This window comes from Acomys minous (assembly GCF_964271855.1).
Source record: "Acomys minous genome assembly, chromosome: 18".
NCBI lineage: Eukaryota > Metazoa > Chordata > Mammalia > Rodentia > Muridae > Acomys > Acomys minous.
Genome location: NC_140501.1, coordinates 14,795,564 through 14,814,651, shown reverse-complemented (window position 1 = coordinate 14,814,651; position 19,088 = coordinate 14,795,564).

Below are 19,088 nucleotides of genomic sequence, written 5' to 3'. Positions count from 1 at the left end.
TTACAGAAAATAATGAATCATTAAAAAGAGAAAATGTCCCCATTTCAAGAGTCAGTAATTGGCAAGGTACATGGTTTCAGGTTAGTTTGTCACAAGTGCCTGTGAAATAGCAAGTTCCTTTTTGTTCTTCTTTTCTTCAGGACAAACCTAAATACTGAAAGGAACAAATGGATATAGTAATATAAAAATAAGATTTAGATGCGTTATACTTAGAAAGAATGAGCATGATTTTTGAAATATAGCAAATTTCATCAGAACTTGCTATGTTTTGCCTCATTCCATTTGCCATAAAATACATCATAGTGAAATTTTGGGAAGAGTTTAGATGTTGGCCAGTGGATGAATGGATAGAGAAAATGTGATATGTTTACACAATGAAATATTATTCCGCCACTAAGAACTTACATCATGAAATCTGCTGTGAATTAAATGGATTTAAAGATTAAAATATCATGATTTGGGTAATCCACTACCAAAGAGACATACACCAAACATATTCCTTTTTAGAAGAATGTTAACTTTTAAGTCAATAATCAAGCTATAATTTGTACAAACTCATAGGTTAGGTATAGAATAAAAGAACTAGTTGAGAGAGATGGCTATCTCAAGGAAGGTAAAATAAAATATATAATTATGGATGAATGAGGAGGAGCTCTAATGGGGGGATCAAATGGGACTGTGGAAGGAGAGTAAAGCAGCCAACAAAGGGTTACTTCTCATCATGATTTTGCCCAAGGAACCCATGAGATCTACCAACCAACCAGCCTTGGCTATTGCCAAGAATATTAGTTGCTGTACACACATTTATAAGGCACTATTGCTGGAGACAATTCCTACACAACTCATTGAACATGAGGAAGTTGAGCTTGTGCTTATGTAGAATCTTCACCATATAGAAACAAAGCAAAAACAACAAAACAAAACAAAACAAAAAACAAATCAAAAAACAGAAAACAAAACAAAAACAAAACAAAACAAAACAACAACAACAAAAAAAAAACAGGCCAACTGGAAACCCTTCTACCTTCAATGGTGACCAAGCAGCAAAATATGATAGTACTATAGTGGAAGAAACCTTGTGAGAATACAAAAAATAACCCCTTGTAAAAACTGGTAGCTATAAATGAATAGCAAGGCAGAACCAACTATTTCAGTTCGTGGTTAAAAGCTTACAATACGAATACAAGACATGAAAACATGAGGGCTTTAGTCTATGATATAATACTTTTCTAAAACTTTTATTTGAGAAACATTTTTGATTTCGGTTTTTCAAATTTTAAATCCATAGACCATGATCACAGTAGAACTTTGGAGGATTTTCAAAGTCATTTCATACAATATATCTTGGTTACAGTTTTCTTTCTGTCTATTCCTCCAGGCTCCTCCCCACCTCACCTCCCATATGGATTTACCCTTTCTATTTCTAACAAGAAAACAAGTACGCATCTAACCGATAATATAATATAATAAATATAATAATGTGATATTGTAAAGCAAAAATATCAGAATAGAATAAAAATAAGGAATGCAGATACACTTACACACACACACACACACACACACACACACACACACACAATTCACCTTTCTGTTGCACGCAACTTATTTATTTCTTTTCTGTGTACGTATGAACACGTATCATGTGTGTGCCTAGTGATCATGGAAGCCATAAGATGGCACCTGATGCCAGGAGCTAAGTTGTAAGTGGTTGTGAATCACCACATGTGATTTGAAAACCAAACACATGTCCTCTGAAACAACAGCAAATGCTCTAATTGCTGAGCTAGATCTATGTCACTTAGGAAGGGAGTCTTAAAGAGAGATTGTCCTGATAAAAACACCATGTGAGCATGCCCATGTGGTATTGTCTTGTTTGTTGACTGATGCAAAATGAGCCATTTTTGGTGGCACTATTCCCTAGGCTGAGGATCCTGAGAAACGAGAAAGCTATCAAAGTGGATATATAAAAGGAGGTGAGTTTATTCTGTTTTTGTTCTTGTGTGGATTAGATGTTTTGAATTCAGTGAGGGTGGGCTGTAAATTAAAATTGCCTACCAAGTAAACTTCTTTCCTACATTGCTTTTTATCACAGTATTTATCACAGCCACAGAAATGAAATTAGAAGAATATATAAAATGGAAGGAGGGAACACACCCACAGAGCGGTTCTCTGACTTGCATAAGTGTGTTGTGGAATGTGCATCACAGACTCACCATGTACACTTAAAAGTAATAAATACACTTCAAAGATTAGAATTATGAAATGATAACTGGAACCCAAAACTAGAAAACAAAAAAAGAAGAACTTGATGTACAAATAAAAATAAGTCTTTTGGTGACTTGCCCTGGACATTGAGTACATATCATTAAAGAACAAGGAAGTGAGAAATGAACACAAAGTAGATGACTACAGATTCATATGTGTGACATGAAATGATTCGCTTAGGGCTTTTGTGAGCTTGTTACCTAAATGAATGTTGTATCATTAAAGTATATTAAATATGGTCAAGAATGGTGAGAAAATTCTATCCATATATATGATAAAAATTTTTTCTCTTTAATCATGAAAATGAAATAAAAGATGTTTCTTTACTAAGAATTGCCATGAATTAGTTCAGAGAAATACCCTTTTATGGAAAAAAAACTGACCAAAACAAAGACTTAGAGATTAAAATTATCAGTATATTTATCAAGGAAAATAAAGGCATCTGTTGAAAGTAGAGTAAAAATACAGCTGTGGATGGTTAGGAAAAATAATAGTGTCCTGTCCTCTTCCCTTGAGATCTAATTAAATGTTTTTTCAATATTGCCTACCAAGTATTAACAGCTGATTGTTCATATTTAGTTTTTAATTAAAAATTTACCCTCATAATGCTGAACGGGTTTTACAAAGACATCTTTTCACGTTAACAAGAAGATTGAGAAGTAGCATATTAGAAGATAAAATAAATGAATACATAAGTACAGCTAAATATTACAACTCTAAACTAACAAAGAGAAACATACTTATAGCTTTCCATGAAAATGTTTTTGATAAGGAACATTGGTTAACAGTCATTAAAAATATATTTCTCACACTGCACATAAAATTCAATCATACATTTTTCAACTCCGCAGACAGTGGGCCCTATTATCAAAAACTGTAATCTTGGGATAAGCTTTATGAAGACATTTCTCCTTTCAGGTATTTTTTGGATGAATGTTTTAATTCAATTGTTATCTAGAATTTGGTATTTTTACTGTATAGTTTTATAATGGAGTGGGTTGGAAACAAACACGATGGGTTTATATCTGGCATATTCAAAATATTACCATTTTGGGATAGACTATTTGTTATTAATAAAAAATAATTGGCAAACTCAGCAGAATACATACTTACTGATAAGTTAAAAAGCAAATGGAATATGAACAATTGCATAAAGAGCTAGGCCATAATGCCTGAATTTGGTGATCTATCTTAGGACAATTTCTTGATATTGGAGTTCCCAGGTTTATTACCTAACTAAGTCTCCATGTAAAACAATATATGTCATCTTACTCATGTAGGTGGGAATTCTAATTGAGATCTATCACAATGTATACAAGCTGTATTAATTTTTTTCAGTGTTCAATGTTGACATGTGAATATAAAAATATGCCTTCTCAAAGCATATTTGATCAAGGAACTCTTTCTCCCTGGTGTTTCTTGAATTACTGTACATGACTTAATTTGTTTGACAAATTCTGATAGATACTGTGGCTTCTGTTTATTCAACAGCCCTAATATTGCAGAATAAATAGTATAATTTCTTGTTTTATATATCCTTTAGGGTATACTCTTATTCTTTGTGTATCTCTTGTTTTCCAGTGTTTAATTACTTAATTATGCTTAGGAATTTGCCTCACTGAAACATCGACCTTTCCATTTACCAATATTGTTTACAGGTTTTATTTGTAGGCATTGCTTTATGTTTTGAACATCACAAAATATCTTTATCATTTTAAGTATGAGTACATGTGGCAATTCTACATAATAATGATGTCCCATGAATACAGACAACTTATTTTTAGTATTCTCCTTTTTTTCTTTATACATTTATTTTATTGCACATGTATAAAACAAACTACGTACAGCAGGGACATAATTGTTACTTTTAATTAATGTTATGTCTAATTCATTGCTATAGAATTTAGTATATTGATACAAAACATGGGCATGTCAAATACTTGGCAGATATTTAACACAAGAATATTTATCCTAAGTATAACAGACAGATATGACTCTATCTATATATGTGGTAAAATAGTTGAATAAGGTCTTCAAAAGCCTCAGGACAAACAGAATATGACATTTAAAGTTCTTCTTACAATCCTATTTTTAGTATTCTAAATATTTAGAGTATTGTGAAGTAAAGAAAGATGTTATTTATAGCATTTTGTGGAAGAAAATAAAGACATTTAATAGCTATACATATCCAATTAAAAGCTAAATTTTAGGTGATGATTATTTTTTTTATCATATTATTCCTTATTCTGACAAAGAACACAGAGCTCTGAACCTGTGGAAGAGTTCAATCATTTCAGATCCATGGCTCTCTCCTCCTACTCTGCAGAAACTGTGCCAGGGTGATTTTATTGTGGTGACATTTGACTGAAATGAGCCCATTGGGATTGAAGCATATGCCTAAATGTTAGTAAAATTTCTCCTGTTAATGTTAATGGCTTTTCTGCTCTTTCTTTTCTCTTTATTCTAAAACCTGAATGCATTTTTTAACTTCTCTGCCAAAAGGACCAATTTTATGTATTTAACTCCCTAAATATGCATTAATCTCCTAGTAGGAGGATAGAATTATACTCTAAAACAAAAAAGGAAAGAAAGTTATTGAAAGGTCAACAAACTAATTTATCCTATTCAAGAAAAAATATTTCTTTAACAATCTTGGCACATAATTATTTACATCTTTCAGTGAGTTTACCATGAGAAAACAATTAATTATTTCTTTAAAAAATTACTCAGAAGTACTTCTAAATAATTTTTAAGCTTCTTTCAGCTATTGGATATCATTTTTTATCTGAAACAATAACTGAAAACACACCTAGACCAAAGTAAAAATGAAACACATCAAATCAACCCCTTCTTTTATTTACTTGCACATATGTAAACAAACACATATTTAAAATTCTAAGATGGTATCTGATCTTTCTAAGATTTTTTTTTTACCTTCTGATTATTTGAAGGGAAATGTTCACATATGAGTTAAATATGACAAGAAAGAAATACAAAGCATAGTTTTGTTTTGTCCACCGCTTTTGTAATGTTAGTATCTATAATTGCTTTTTCCATGATGATCCAAACAAGTTTGATGCTGTTTTTCCTTTTAGTTTTTAAATTAGACATGCTACTTATTGTCCCAATACATTTCAATAAATTGTTTTTATTATTTTTATGGAATGAGCAGTTTTCATGAAATGGCCATAGCTTCTTCAGTAATCCATGACCAACAGCCTTTTTCATGTTTAATAAAAAGAGTACTAACACTGCATTTCAGATGCAAAATGGGCACATGGAAACCCCTTTGCTTCCCATAATCACCATTTGCTCCAAGGAAATAGAATTTGTGTCCTAAAGTCTTAAATTATATGACTACAAATCTCCAACTTCCATTTGTGGCCACGCTCTTGAATCTCTTTCTCATACTTTGATACAAACAGCAATGAAAAGTGTTTATATACAAACAGTATGTATATGTACATATGCATGTACCGTGGCTCTGCAAAGTCATTATAATTAGTTTAAATTAAGTCTTGTTAGCTATGTCTTGGGAAACAGAAAAGAAATTGTTAGGAAATTCTAAAGTGTTTATTTTTTTTACCTGTTGCTTAATATTCATGTATTATTTTAGTCTCTTCATTACTTTCATGAAAAACAGTCCATCTGTATCAGTTTCACTTTATTATTTGTTAATCCATTTATAATCTCCTGTGTTATGTCAAGCAATGTTGATCTCTGTAGTTGACTGCAATAATTTGTTATTTTGTTGTTGATCTCAATGTATGCTACAGCTAATGGACTGTTAAGTAAGATAAATTTTATAGCATATTTTATTTTACATGTAATGATTGATCACATGATATTCTTATTTTTACAGTATGTTTTTGTGATAATATTGATAAATGTTAAATCTCATGGCTATTACACTTTCATTGGGGAGCTACACTACAGCTAATGATAGTCAATATTAGTCTATATGATACTCCTGAATTGTGGCATCTAAAGAAATCGATAATTTGCCATTCACACACAACTAGAAAAGAATATAATGTCTGTTTTTGTTTTCTGTGTAGGCTAACACATTGTATTGCTTAATCATGGTCACTTTAGGCTACATGTCTTCTTTTAAAAGTTTAGAACAACATATTAGGCAATTTAACTCAAATTAAGTGTCATCCTAATTGGGACTGGAGAGCAATTAACTTTTCTGTAGCAAAATGTCAAGTACATTTTTTTTTTATAACTCATCAAAGAGAGTATGTCAAGAGTAGTCTATAGTTTAGAATAAATTAAAGTTGCTAATAATTGGTCCTTGTTTCAATTAGCTTATGAACTACTTCAAGTATGACTGTGGATAACAACCCACAGTGTTTTTGGTGTTTAAAATAATAATGTTTTTGTGAGAACACATTTTAATACCAATAAACAGATATCTTTCATTACATAAAATACATGATATTATATCTTATATTAATAGAAACATGCTCAAACTCATATTAAAACTGTACTTTTACAAATTTTGTAGACTTATGTAATTATAGTATATTAACAGAATACATTTATAATACAACAAGGCTAAGCAACAAAGAGATGTTTACATAAGAAGAATCTGCAATACTTTACTTTGTGTATATAATTAGATTCATTCTATAACATTACATCAACTGTAATTCCGCAATTTCTTGAAAATCTCTTGATTGGTTTTTATATTTTCCCTTAATTCATTCTTTTATCTATCTCTGTTCTTTATCCTTCCACGACTGACTCTTAAATAATCCTGAAAATTTGCATTTCACTGACAAATGTGTTATTTTCTTAAGAGTTAATAAAAGATATTTAAAATAATACAATATATAATGGAATAAAAAGATAAAAAAAATATAAGACCTATCCAATAATTTGAAATTTAAAACTGAAAATTTTATTTGATTAAATTACATATCAGACAAAATACTATGAGTTGTTTTAATATTGATATCAGCATCAGCAAACTACTCATGACTTTTTGTGAAGTAAGACCATATACATCTTATGCAGAGGCCTATGTCAGAACAGACTTCAGTTTTTTGCTAAATATCATTTCACTTACCTAACAAACCCCCCTACTTTGTGAATAGAATAATAGTACATTATGAAATTGCACATAGTGCTTCAAGCAATATGACTATATAATATGATTATAATAAATTTATTGAAAATTTAATTGATAGCATTTTGAGACACACAACATGTAATGAATTTATATAAAATATATAAGAAAAATTACCTTTATTTCTTTGAGGGAATATATTTTCATGATCATCTGTGGGCATGTTGTATACACTAGGTCTAATTTTAAAAATGTAATGTCTTTTCAACCTAAAAGAATATGTATTTCACAATAAAAAACAGTGCATACATTCATTACAAAAGCTTTTCAATTTTTTCTAGAATATGAGTCTCTATTAAACTTAAGGATCAGCTTAAAAGTTCACTGAAGCCTTTGTTTATTTACAAATTCTAAAATGTGAAAATAAATAGTAATGAACTGAGGGCATAAAACAATTTGGAAGAAGAAATATTAGAAGCACAACCTCCAAGGGAAGAAATATCCCATTCATTAGGGAAGCTGACAGGAGGTTAATATGGTGGTCAGATGTCTTTGAACTACTGATTGCTGAGAGATGGGGAATAGGCAGTTTTCAGGCAGATAATTTACAGAACCACTTCAAATGTCCATCGTTTTTCTGCATGAAGAACAATGGAGAAAATGGTTGCATATTGATCAAAACTATTTGGAAAATAGATGAGTACATTTCAAAATATATTAAGTATAGAGAATTCATTTGTTTGCATTATTGAAAACTCTACAGTGAGTACATGACTGTAGGTGATGAATGTATAGTCAGGTACCGTCTGGACCACATATAAAAGCAGAATAGCTACCAACATGCTCAATCACTCTCTGTGCTCGCCAATCCAGAATACTGGTCTGCTGCATTTTATGTTAATACAAACTGGGTTTGTGATATATATATATCACTAACCCAAGAAGTCAAATAATACTTCTTACCCATAATTAACATAATATTATCATGGCATAATTAATTATTAACACTTTCATTCACCTTTGTCTTTTCTTCTACCTTAGGGCCAACTAGAGATGACAAAATACAAACTATTAATCAATAACATGATCATATTAACTGTACACTTTTAGTTAGCCTAGTTATGCTATCTTCATTACAATAGCTTCCAATAAGAGCACACCGGAAGTGTTCCTTCTTTTCACTAAGGAAAAAAAAATCTCAGATTTTTGTTTGGGTTCTAATCTTGGAAAATGCATATTCACTCCCATGGTGTAAGTTAAGAATATGTGTTTTGGCTTGCTGCTATATGTTTGTCCTCCATTTATTCAAGGATCTTGTGCTAGTCTCTCTCTCTCTCTCTCTCTCTCTCTCTCTCTCTCTCCCTCCCTTCCTTCCTCCCTCCTTCCCCCTTTCAATTTCCATTTTATGACTACATTCCTTTATTTTTCTTTTCTTTTTTATTAATTAATTTATTTATTCACCTTATATCCCAGTCATAGCCTTCTCCCTGCTCTCCTCCCAGTTACATCCTCCCTCCCCCACCCCATTATTTCTCAGAAAATGGGATCCACATTTCCATCCACCCCAGCACATCTACTCACATTAGGATTGAGCCTGTCCTCATTCCCTATGTCCTTGCAAGGCAGTCCCTTTGGAAGGAAGTGATCAAAAAGCAGGAAACATATCAGAGAAAGAACCAGTCCTCTTATCAGTGGACCTACTTGTAGCCTGAGCTGCTCATTGGTTACATCTCTGTAGGGGTCCTAGGTCCAGTACAAGCATGGCCCTTTGTTGGTGTTTCAGACTCCACAGGTCCCTCTGGGCCCTGATTAGTTTGCTCTATTGGTCTTAATGTGGAGCTTTTGTCACTTCTAGGTCCTTTTATCTTTCCTCCCTCTCTCCCACTAGATTCCCTATGCTGCAACCAATACTGAACTCTGAATCTCAGCATCAGTTTTGAAATACTGCTGGGTGATGTGAAAGGGCAACTCTGACAGGCTTCTGTCAACAAGCATAGCAGGGTATCATTAATAGTGTCAGGGATTGGCTTTCTTCCATGAGGTCCTTCTTGGTTTGGACCAGTCATTGATTGGTTATTCTCCAAATTTCTCCTTTATATATTCTATCTTTGTTCCTGCACAACTTGTAGGCTGGGCAAGTTTTGGATCAACGTTTTTGTGGGTGGGTTGGTGTTCTCCTCTCTTCAATAAGAACCTTGTCTAGTTAGAGGGTGTCCTCTTCACTCTTCATGACCCATGCTGCTAGGAGTCTCCGTTATAGTCCCTCTCTATCCTCCCCGAGGCCTATTCTGACTTAGGTCTCCAGCTTGTCACAGAAATGCCCAAATCCACAGTTTCTCTTTTTCTCTGGACGTATTTTGTCCTCCTGCCCTCATTCCCATTCTTATTTCATTCTGTGCTCTCTTACCTCATCCCTTTTTTCAACCACTACATCTTTCTCTTCTGTTTCTCCTTCTGAGTGAAATTTATGTATTCTCCCTTGGGTCTGCCTTGTTACTTATCTTCCTTTGTTCTGTGTACTGTAGTATATGTATCCTGTCCTAAATTGCTAAAATTCACTTATAACTGAATACCTATCGTGCGTGTCTTTCTGGGTCTGTGTAACCTCACTCAGGATGATATTTCCTTGGTCCATTCATAGTCCTCTAGTTTAAATTACTCAAAAAATGGTAATGCATACAAAAATCATGTATTTTATTCTATACAGATAGAAATACTTGAAAAAATCGAAAGGATATAGAGTAAATGTGTATAAGCAGACCAAAGGAATGACAAATTTAATGTAGTTACATGCACCCATATATAATCTGAAACCATCTCTTTTTCCAAGTAGAGGGTTCATCTGATAAGTTATAGTTCTTGATTGGTTTACTTGCAGGTAAATTTGCTAGTTTGAGGGTAGAGTATGGTGGTAAATGTATTTCTTATTAGTAAATGATAAAAATACAAGTTTGACCCGTGAAATAATATGTGATACATGATGATTATCTGAAATTTTCCTTGTCATTTTGTGTATTAGTGGTGGTATCTTATGTATATTATGTTATAAAACAAAAGCTGTCATATCCTACTTAACAATATGTAAGAGTTTGTTCAGGGAAAATGGCAGTTTAAAAAATATGAGATGTCACTGAGGATTTTTTCGAAAGAAAATACTATGTTCAAATTTGGACTTGACATGATCCTAGTGCTATATTACAGAGAAATGAGAAGAAATATGAAGGAAGACAAAAATATCAAGGCAGATGATATTTATGCAGATGATATGATGACATAGATAAAATGAAATGACAAGATAAATGAAATGAGATGGTACAAGGTGAGATGAGTTGAGGTGTGATCAGATATAAGTGGTCTCAGGTAGGAAGATGCTACAGGTATGGTGATAAGTCTTGATGACCATCTTGATTGAATTGAAAGGTACATGGAAGCTTAGTGAAGCACAGGTCTGTGAGATATCTGTAAAGATAAGCAACAACTGAGAGAGGAGACAAGCTCAAGATATAGGCAGGACGTTCTAATCAGCCAGAGTCTTAAATAAATTTAAAAAAAACCATGTCAAAGACACCAAAAGCCAAGCAACAATCCAATCTTACAAATTTCTGAGTGTCTGTTCTTGCTAAAAATCTTAATTCATCTATATCTGACCTGATTCCAGGTGTTAATGTCCTTTTGTGTGAACCCATCTGTTAATGTTGCTTTTATTTCTTCAGATGAGAGGATTAGATCTATGAGAGATATATCCAAGCTTTACTAACACATGGCTTGGGCTAAGCTAGATCATTTCTATCTAACTATCCCGAGGCCTTGGCCCGGAAACTTATACCTTCCATACAATCTAATCTTCTGCAAGCACAGCCATTGAAGGCTTCAGTTTTCAGCCTCCATCTCCAAGACTTACTCTTGAATGAGCTCACCTTTTCCAGTTCTTTCTGAACTCTGGCTGTCTGGTTCAACTCAGCTGTTCCTGCAGAAATTCCTATTTAAGGTGACTGATTCAAAACCAAAAACCTAAGTTCTAGGATAGAAAATATTCAAAACATGTAGAACATATTGTAAACTCATTTCTGATATACCTTAAAGAAAATAAAATTTTAAAAATGTTACCAATTCGTATATGCTCTGATCTCTGTTAAATAGCATAATACTAAACTTGACTACTCAAATACTTATGGACACAGAAAAAAAAAATCATGTAAACATGCTTAACAGAAAACAATGTAGTTTATACTATTTAATAACAATTCTAAAAATTACAAAAACAGAAACAAGAAGAGGCAGTGGAGACACAACTGGAAGAGTATTTAATAGTGTGTGGCTGCATATGAATAATTATGTTAAATACTAACAAATTATGATTTTATCATCTAAGAAATTTTGCAATTGGAGGGTATCTGTACCCCTACTATTCTCTGTTTTAAATAAGATATGTCTATAAAAAATATCCTTGGTGGTAGGCAAGAATGAAGAAAAATTAATTGTTCTTATTGTGTTTTTATTCAATAAAAGAATCTATGATAGGATATATTTCAAAGTAGGGAATAACAAAAATTAAGTCCTCCCTCAACAAAGCCTATGCTCTTAAGACCTAACCATCATTTGAGTCAAGCATACTTCTTCACAATTCACTGAATTACATTTAACCAAATAAATGAGGTGACAAAACAATGGTATTATTTTTTTTAAAAAGTAACCAAATTATGTATATTACATTTTAATTAATTTTTATTTTTTGAGATCATAATATAATTATATACTTTTCCCATTCCATTATCTCCCTCAAATACCTTCTATATATCGCCTTCTCTCTCTTCTTCAAGTTTATGTCCTTTGTTTTCAATAGTTTTTGATACACACAGATACACTTAAAGATATAAGTATAATATGTCTAGAAAAAGACAACAATAAAAATACTTCTTTTTTTCTTTCTTAAAAAATTAAATAATTTAACTTTATTTTTATATGCATTGATATTTTGCCTGCATGTATGTCTGTGTGAGGTTATCATATCTCCTGGACCTGGGGTTCCAGGCAGGTGTGAGCTGCCTTGTGGGTGCTGGGAACTGAAGCTAGATCCTCTGGAAGAGCAGTCAGTGCTCTCAACCACTGAGCCATCTCTCTAGCCCCAACATACAGCTTCTTAACAGAAGAAACATGATATGAAGAGGAAGACTTTTTATGATGAGTACCCTTGAAAAATGCTGTGTCTTAATAGAAATGTCTAAGTACATTTTGACTAATTTGTGTGTACTAAATGTATTTCCTGTCACCAATTAAGTGATTTTATGATTTGTTTAACTAAAGTTGAAACCCACTATTTGTGAAATTTATATTACATGAATTATATTAATTCTGAATGTGTCTAAGTATAACTCATGTAAATGTTTAAGCACCTATGATTTTCTTTTTCCTTTAACTGAAAATAGATTTTTTTTCTCACATAATATTTCCTGATCATGTTTCCCTGCCCCTACTGCTACCAATTCCTTCACAAAAATCCTACATCAGAATCCATTATGTTTATCCTCGGAGGATAAATTTTGGGTCCAAGTTTTTGTGGGTGGTTTGATATTCCTCTCACTCCAGTGGGAGTTCTGTATAGTTAGAGGGTGTGCACTTCAGTCTCCATGATCTCTGCTACTAGGAGTCTTAATCAGAGTCACTTCCATATCCTCCAGCTTGCCACTGATTTGCTCCCACCCATGGCATCTACCCCACCCTGAAACCCATGGAAGAGAGCCAACCGGACACTATTAATGATACTTTGTTATCCTTGCAGAGTATCCTAGCTTCCTTGCAAACAGGAACCTAACATAGCTTCCCTCTGAGAAGCTCCACTCAACAGTAATTTGAAGCTGACACATTTGCATTCTGACAAGCATTCTACAAAGGTTTCCTTTTCTTACAGTTTATCATCACTTGATATTTGGTTGGTCAATAATGTTAGTCTGGCAGGAATGGAATGTATTCCACTTCTTTTAAATTTGCATATCCCTAATAGATAACGATGTCTCACATTATTGTTGTTGTAGTTGTTGTTGGTGGAAGTGGTGAGAGTGTTGTTGTTGTTGGTGGTGGTAGTGGTTTTTCAAGACAAGATTTCTATTTATAGCCTTAGTTGTCTTGGACTCACTTTTTAGACCAGGTTGGCCTCAATGTCACAGAGTCCACCTGTTTTTGGCTCCCTGAGTGCTGCACATTTCAACAAGTGATTGTTTCACTCACTCACTTATTGATTGGCTTGTATAGAATATTTTAGCTATGCATTTAAAATATTGATATTCTGTAATATAATGTCTCACAGGTTTGCTCACATTGTGGAGGCTTTCTTCTCACTTTGTTCATTTCTTTGCTTTGAAATGGCACTTTAATTCCATCCAATCACATCTTTCATTCCATGATAAAATTACCTGAGTTACTCAGATATTTTTTAGGAAATTTTTTGCTTACCTTGTATCCTAAATTGTTCTCCCTTAAATTTTATCAAGTTAAAAGTTGCAGTAATTCTTATGATACATTTATTCCATTCATGTACTTTGTGAAAGATACAAATCTAGTTTAATTTTTATTCATGTTGCTATCCTGTTTTGTTACTATGAGAAACTACAGCATCAATGCGTGCTCCCACATAACTACAATGAAATTCTTCAGAAACGAAACTTAAATTTTCATCTGTCAATATAAAGGACCACAAAGTGCCTAGGTAATCTTGAGCAAAAATGGACAGTAATAAGAATAATACATATCTTACCTCAAGGAAAACTGCTAAGCCATATAAACAAAACCACCTGGAACTGTCTCAGAAACAGACATGTGCACAGAAGGAATAGAAAACCCAAAAAAAGACTCACCACTGTAGCCACCTGATTTTGACACAATTTTAATTTACCAAATAACACTAGGACTTTTGCAACTCACTTACATATGACTAAGATAATTAAAAATATCCTAAATCACAGTATATTTTTTCTTTCATTTCCATCCTCTCACCCATCCTATATATCCCTCCCTCTTCAGTAGGACCTTTTTCTCTAATGTTAATATTCAGCACTTCTACCATGAAATGTATTTTACATTTTTACTACAAAGATTTAAAGATTTTTCTCCATTCTTCCTTGTTTACATCCCATTTCTCTCTCTCTCTCTCTCTCTCTCTCTCTCTCTCTCTCTCTCTCTCTCTCTCTCTCTCTCTCTCTCACACACACACACACACACACACACACACAATTATCCATTTTTAGCAACAGCATTTTTGTATCAGTTACCTTTCCTAAATTACAGCAATTCAATATGAAATTTAGACATTGAAACACGGAAAATACAAAAAGCAAGTGTACGGCTTCCAAACCAAATATGCTGTTAAACTTAGTAATCATACATACCATTCAACAGTGGAAGAAGTCATCCTGAATCAGATTAAACAAATTCTGATTTATCTCTTTCATCAAACATATCATGGTTTTCTGGCCCACAAGAGTTTGGGTTGATGTCTGCCAATAATCATGACTCACTGTGTTCAAATGGAAGCTGATCAGTTGGGAAGGCCAGCAGCACTGGCACGCTTGGGCCGAGCTAGTCTCTTCTAGGAAAGTAATTTCCCACATTCCTATTATAATTAAGCACAGCATTTCATGAGAACTGAGATGAAATTTTCATTTCATTCAAGCTCACATTGAGTTGGAGAACATCATCCTAGAAATTATGCATTTAAATGAGACTCTCATAATTGCTGAGATTTTTGAAAGCACAATGGACTTTTCTCAAAAATAAAACATCTGAATGAGCTGATGGGATAATTTTGTGATAAACTCAGTGAAGTCTCTCTTTCCCCTTATCTTACATTCTTAGGTTTGGAGATAGGGATTGACAAGAAAGAAGGGGGAATATAGAAATATATATGGAAGATAGAAAAAGAAGTAGATTAGTGAATCTACTCCTCAAGTTAATGCCTCATGTCATTCACAATGTTATTTTTAACTAACTTGTATATAGATGCAAAATAAGTTTAAATCTAGGTACAGTGGTATAGAATACAAATGTAAGTTTATTCCTCACACATATGTAAATATTTCTACTGTAATATCAGATATTGTACCCATACAACTCAATTATAACACAAGGTTTACTTCCAATACGTTGAAAGTGCTATTTCAGGCTGTTTAGGATAAATAAGTTATACTAGTTAATTGTTAGCTGTACAAATCATGGCCATGTCAATCACTAGTCTGTGTTTATCACAAGATAACATCTTCGGTGCAGCAAATAGACATGATTCTATAGAAAGATAAGGTAGGAGAGTTAGATAAGGTCTCCAAAAATCTCAGAGACATGCAGAATATGGCACTTAAAGTGTTCTTATTATTTTGAAGATTCACTGACAATGAGAAAACTTAACTCCTGGCAACATCCAGCCTACCTCATATGTGGCAAACAAGCCACTAGGCAAAATGTCCTCATTTCTACCACAGACAGAATGCTGCCTAAAGAAGGAAAACTTGGATGCAGGCAGAGTTGAGGGCCAAACTCTGACAAAACAGGGTCAGAAAGTCCTCAAAACTTTCTGTCTCACAAATTTGTCTGTCAGATATATTGGGCCAGAAACCTGAGGAAGATGCTCCAACATAATAGAGAGTGTTGGGTGCTTATTCAAGAAGAAACTGTCTCTGTCATCTTCTCATTTGGAAAGCTACAAACCCCCACTCCTGACATGCTCAGGTAGTCAAGTTTGTTCCTTCTCAAGTCTCTGATGGAGTTGAAGACCAGGTAGCTTAGTTTCACAATGAAGCTTGGTTGTTTAGGAATTAAGACGTTTTTAGGTCTAGATAGATGTTTTAAGCGGTTAATGACAAGATGTGATCTATATTCAGAATTTTAGACACACCATGATAGAAAAGATGTTTTCTTCAAAGCTGCCAAATACAAATTGCCAAAACAATAAGCATGTAACATTACATATTTTTTAATGAAAACTTTTCTCTTAGCAAGAACGTTTGTTTCTAAACTCTGGCTATTATAAAAAAATTACAGCAATGAAGAAGGTTGAGCAAGTCTCTCTGTTGTAAGATAATGCATCCTTTGGATATATGTCCAGAAATAGTATAGCTGGATCATGATGTAGTTTGATTCTCATCTTCATGAAGAACTGCTGCATTGATTTCCAAGGTAGCTGTAGGTGTTTCCTTTTAACCAGCAACTGATGAGTGTTACCTTGGCTCCACATTCTTACTAGCTTGAACTGTCAGTTGTTTCATTGATCTTTGTCATTCTGTCAGGTATAAGATGAAACACCAAAGTAATTTTGATTTGTACTTTCTGATGGCCAAGGATGGTGGACTTTTCTTTAAGTGTTACTCATCCATTTCAGGACTTTCTTTCGAGAATGCAGTTTATATCTCTACCTCATTTTAAAATTGGGGTATTCATTTTCTTGATATCCCGGATTTTTTTGAGTTTTTAAAAATATATTTGGTATACTCTATCTTATATATAGTTGGCAAAAATATTTCCCATTCTGTATGTTAATACTTTGTTCAATTGATGGTAAACTTTGACACAAAGAAGCTTTGCAGTTTCATGACATTCCATTTATTAATTGTTGATTTTAGTGCCTTTGCTATCAGTGTCCCATTCAGAAAGTTTTTCCCTATACCAGTGAGTTTCAGTTTAATGTTATTACTTTTTAATTTTTCCCCTAGGTTCAGTGTATCTGTTTTTAATATTGAGGTCTTTGAACTATTTGAAATTGTGTTTAACGCAGAATAAAAAATATGGATCTGTTTGAATTCTTTTTTGTGCAGCCATCCAGTTTGACTAGCATGATTTGGTGAAAACTATGTCATTTCTCTATTGTGTTTTTCTGACTTTTTTTAATTAAAAATATCAGGTATTTATAGGTGTGTGGGTTTATTCTGTAGCTTCAGTTAAATTCCAAAGGTCAGAATGTTTGCTCTTGTGCCAGTATCATGCAGTTTTTATTACTGTAGCTCTGTGATACAATTTGAGTTTAGGCATCTTGACTCTACCAGGAGGTATTCTATTATTTAAAATTGTTTTATGCACACTGATTGCTGTTGTTATTGGTGGTTATGGATCTGTGTGTATGTTTCTGCAACAAACTGAAAATTGTCATTCAAAGTCCGTAAAGAATTCCACTCCTTGTAATATACCCAGAAGATGCTCCAGCACACAACACGAAAATTTGCTCAACCATGTTCACAGCAGCCTTATTCATAATAGCCAGAACATGGAAACAGCCTAAGTGTCTCTCAGTAGAAGAATGGATAAAGAAATTGTGGTACATTTACACTATAGAATACTACTCAGCTATTAAAAACAAGGAATTCCCAAAATTTGTGGATAAATGGATTGAGCTAGAAATGATCACAATGAGGGAGTTAAACCAGAAGCAGAAAGACTCAAACAGTATATACTCACTTATATCTACATACTAGCCTAAGGGGCATGTCCCACAAAAGCCTTCACTTACCAGGAAACTGGGACAGAGGGGAGGACATCCTATTGGGACTCTAGATGAGAGAAGCATGGGAGAATAACAAAGTAGAAGGATCCAGAGGGTCCAGAAACCTACAAGTAAACATTATGAAAGGAAGATTTGGGCCCAGGGGTCCCACTCAAACTAAGGCACCAGCCAAGGACGATACAGGCGGTAAACTTTAAACCCCTACCCAGATCTAGCCAATGGGCAGCAAATTCTCCACAGTTGAGTGGAGAGTGGGGTATGACTTGCACATGAACTCTGGTGCCTCATATTTGACACGGTCATGTCCCCTTGAGGAGGAGACCTGGTGGCTCTCAGAGGAAAGATAGCAGGTTACCAAGAAGAGACTTGATACCCTATGAGCATATACAGGGGGAGGAAATCCCCCTCAGGAACAGTCATAGAGGAGGGGAGTAAGGGGAAAATGGGAAGGAGGGAAGAATGGGAGGATACAAGGGATGGGATAACCATTGAGATGTAACAAGAATAAGTTAATAATAAAAAAAAAGAATTGTGTTGGATTTCTTTTGAATGGAGATTATGTTGAATCAGTAGGTTGTTTTTGGTAGGAGGGACATTTTTGAATTTTATGATATTATTCCACTGAATCATAGAATATTATGAAAAATAATGGGATTCAGAGACAGGGCAATCCCTGGGGTACCACAGCCTTGATAGACCAGTGGTTTAACTGATGGAAAAGAGATCTTGTCTCAGACATGTTAGAAAATGGAGAATGACATAAGAGATGCTTTTCTCTGATTTTCATTATTACATGCCTAAAGTTGCATTCTTAAACACCAGTACCTCATATGCATATTTCATACAACAAAAACATAAGAAAAATAAAGAAAAAGAAAATAAACATTCTATTGCAACTGTCTGTTGACTCTGGTCAGCTCATCACATGTCCTCAACACTCATATTTTCAGTCTTTGGCAAAATGTACTCTGCTTAATTTCTGTTGTCTTTAGTGAATTTCCGAATAGCAAACTTCTCTTTTGTTACCTTTTCATGCTGTTTTAATACAATTTTCCATAATTTAAGTTAATTTATTTTCTAAATCACAAAAAAATGTTTTTAGACATCATTTATTTCCACCCTGTATGCTTCACATCCTTTATGTGTTATGATGTTGAACTCTTTTTCTTAATGTCCTAATCTAAAAGCTTCTTAGGCATTTCTCCCATCTTCACACAGGTTAGGAAATATTTTATTCTTTTCTCTGGATCTGACATGATAGATACCAGT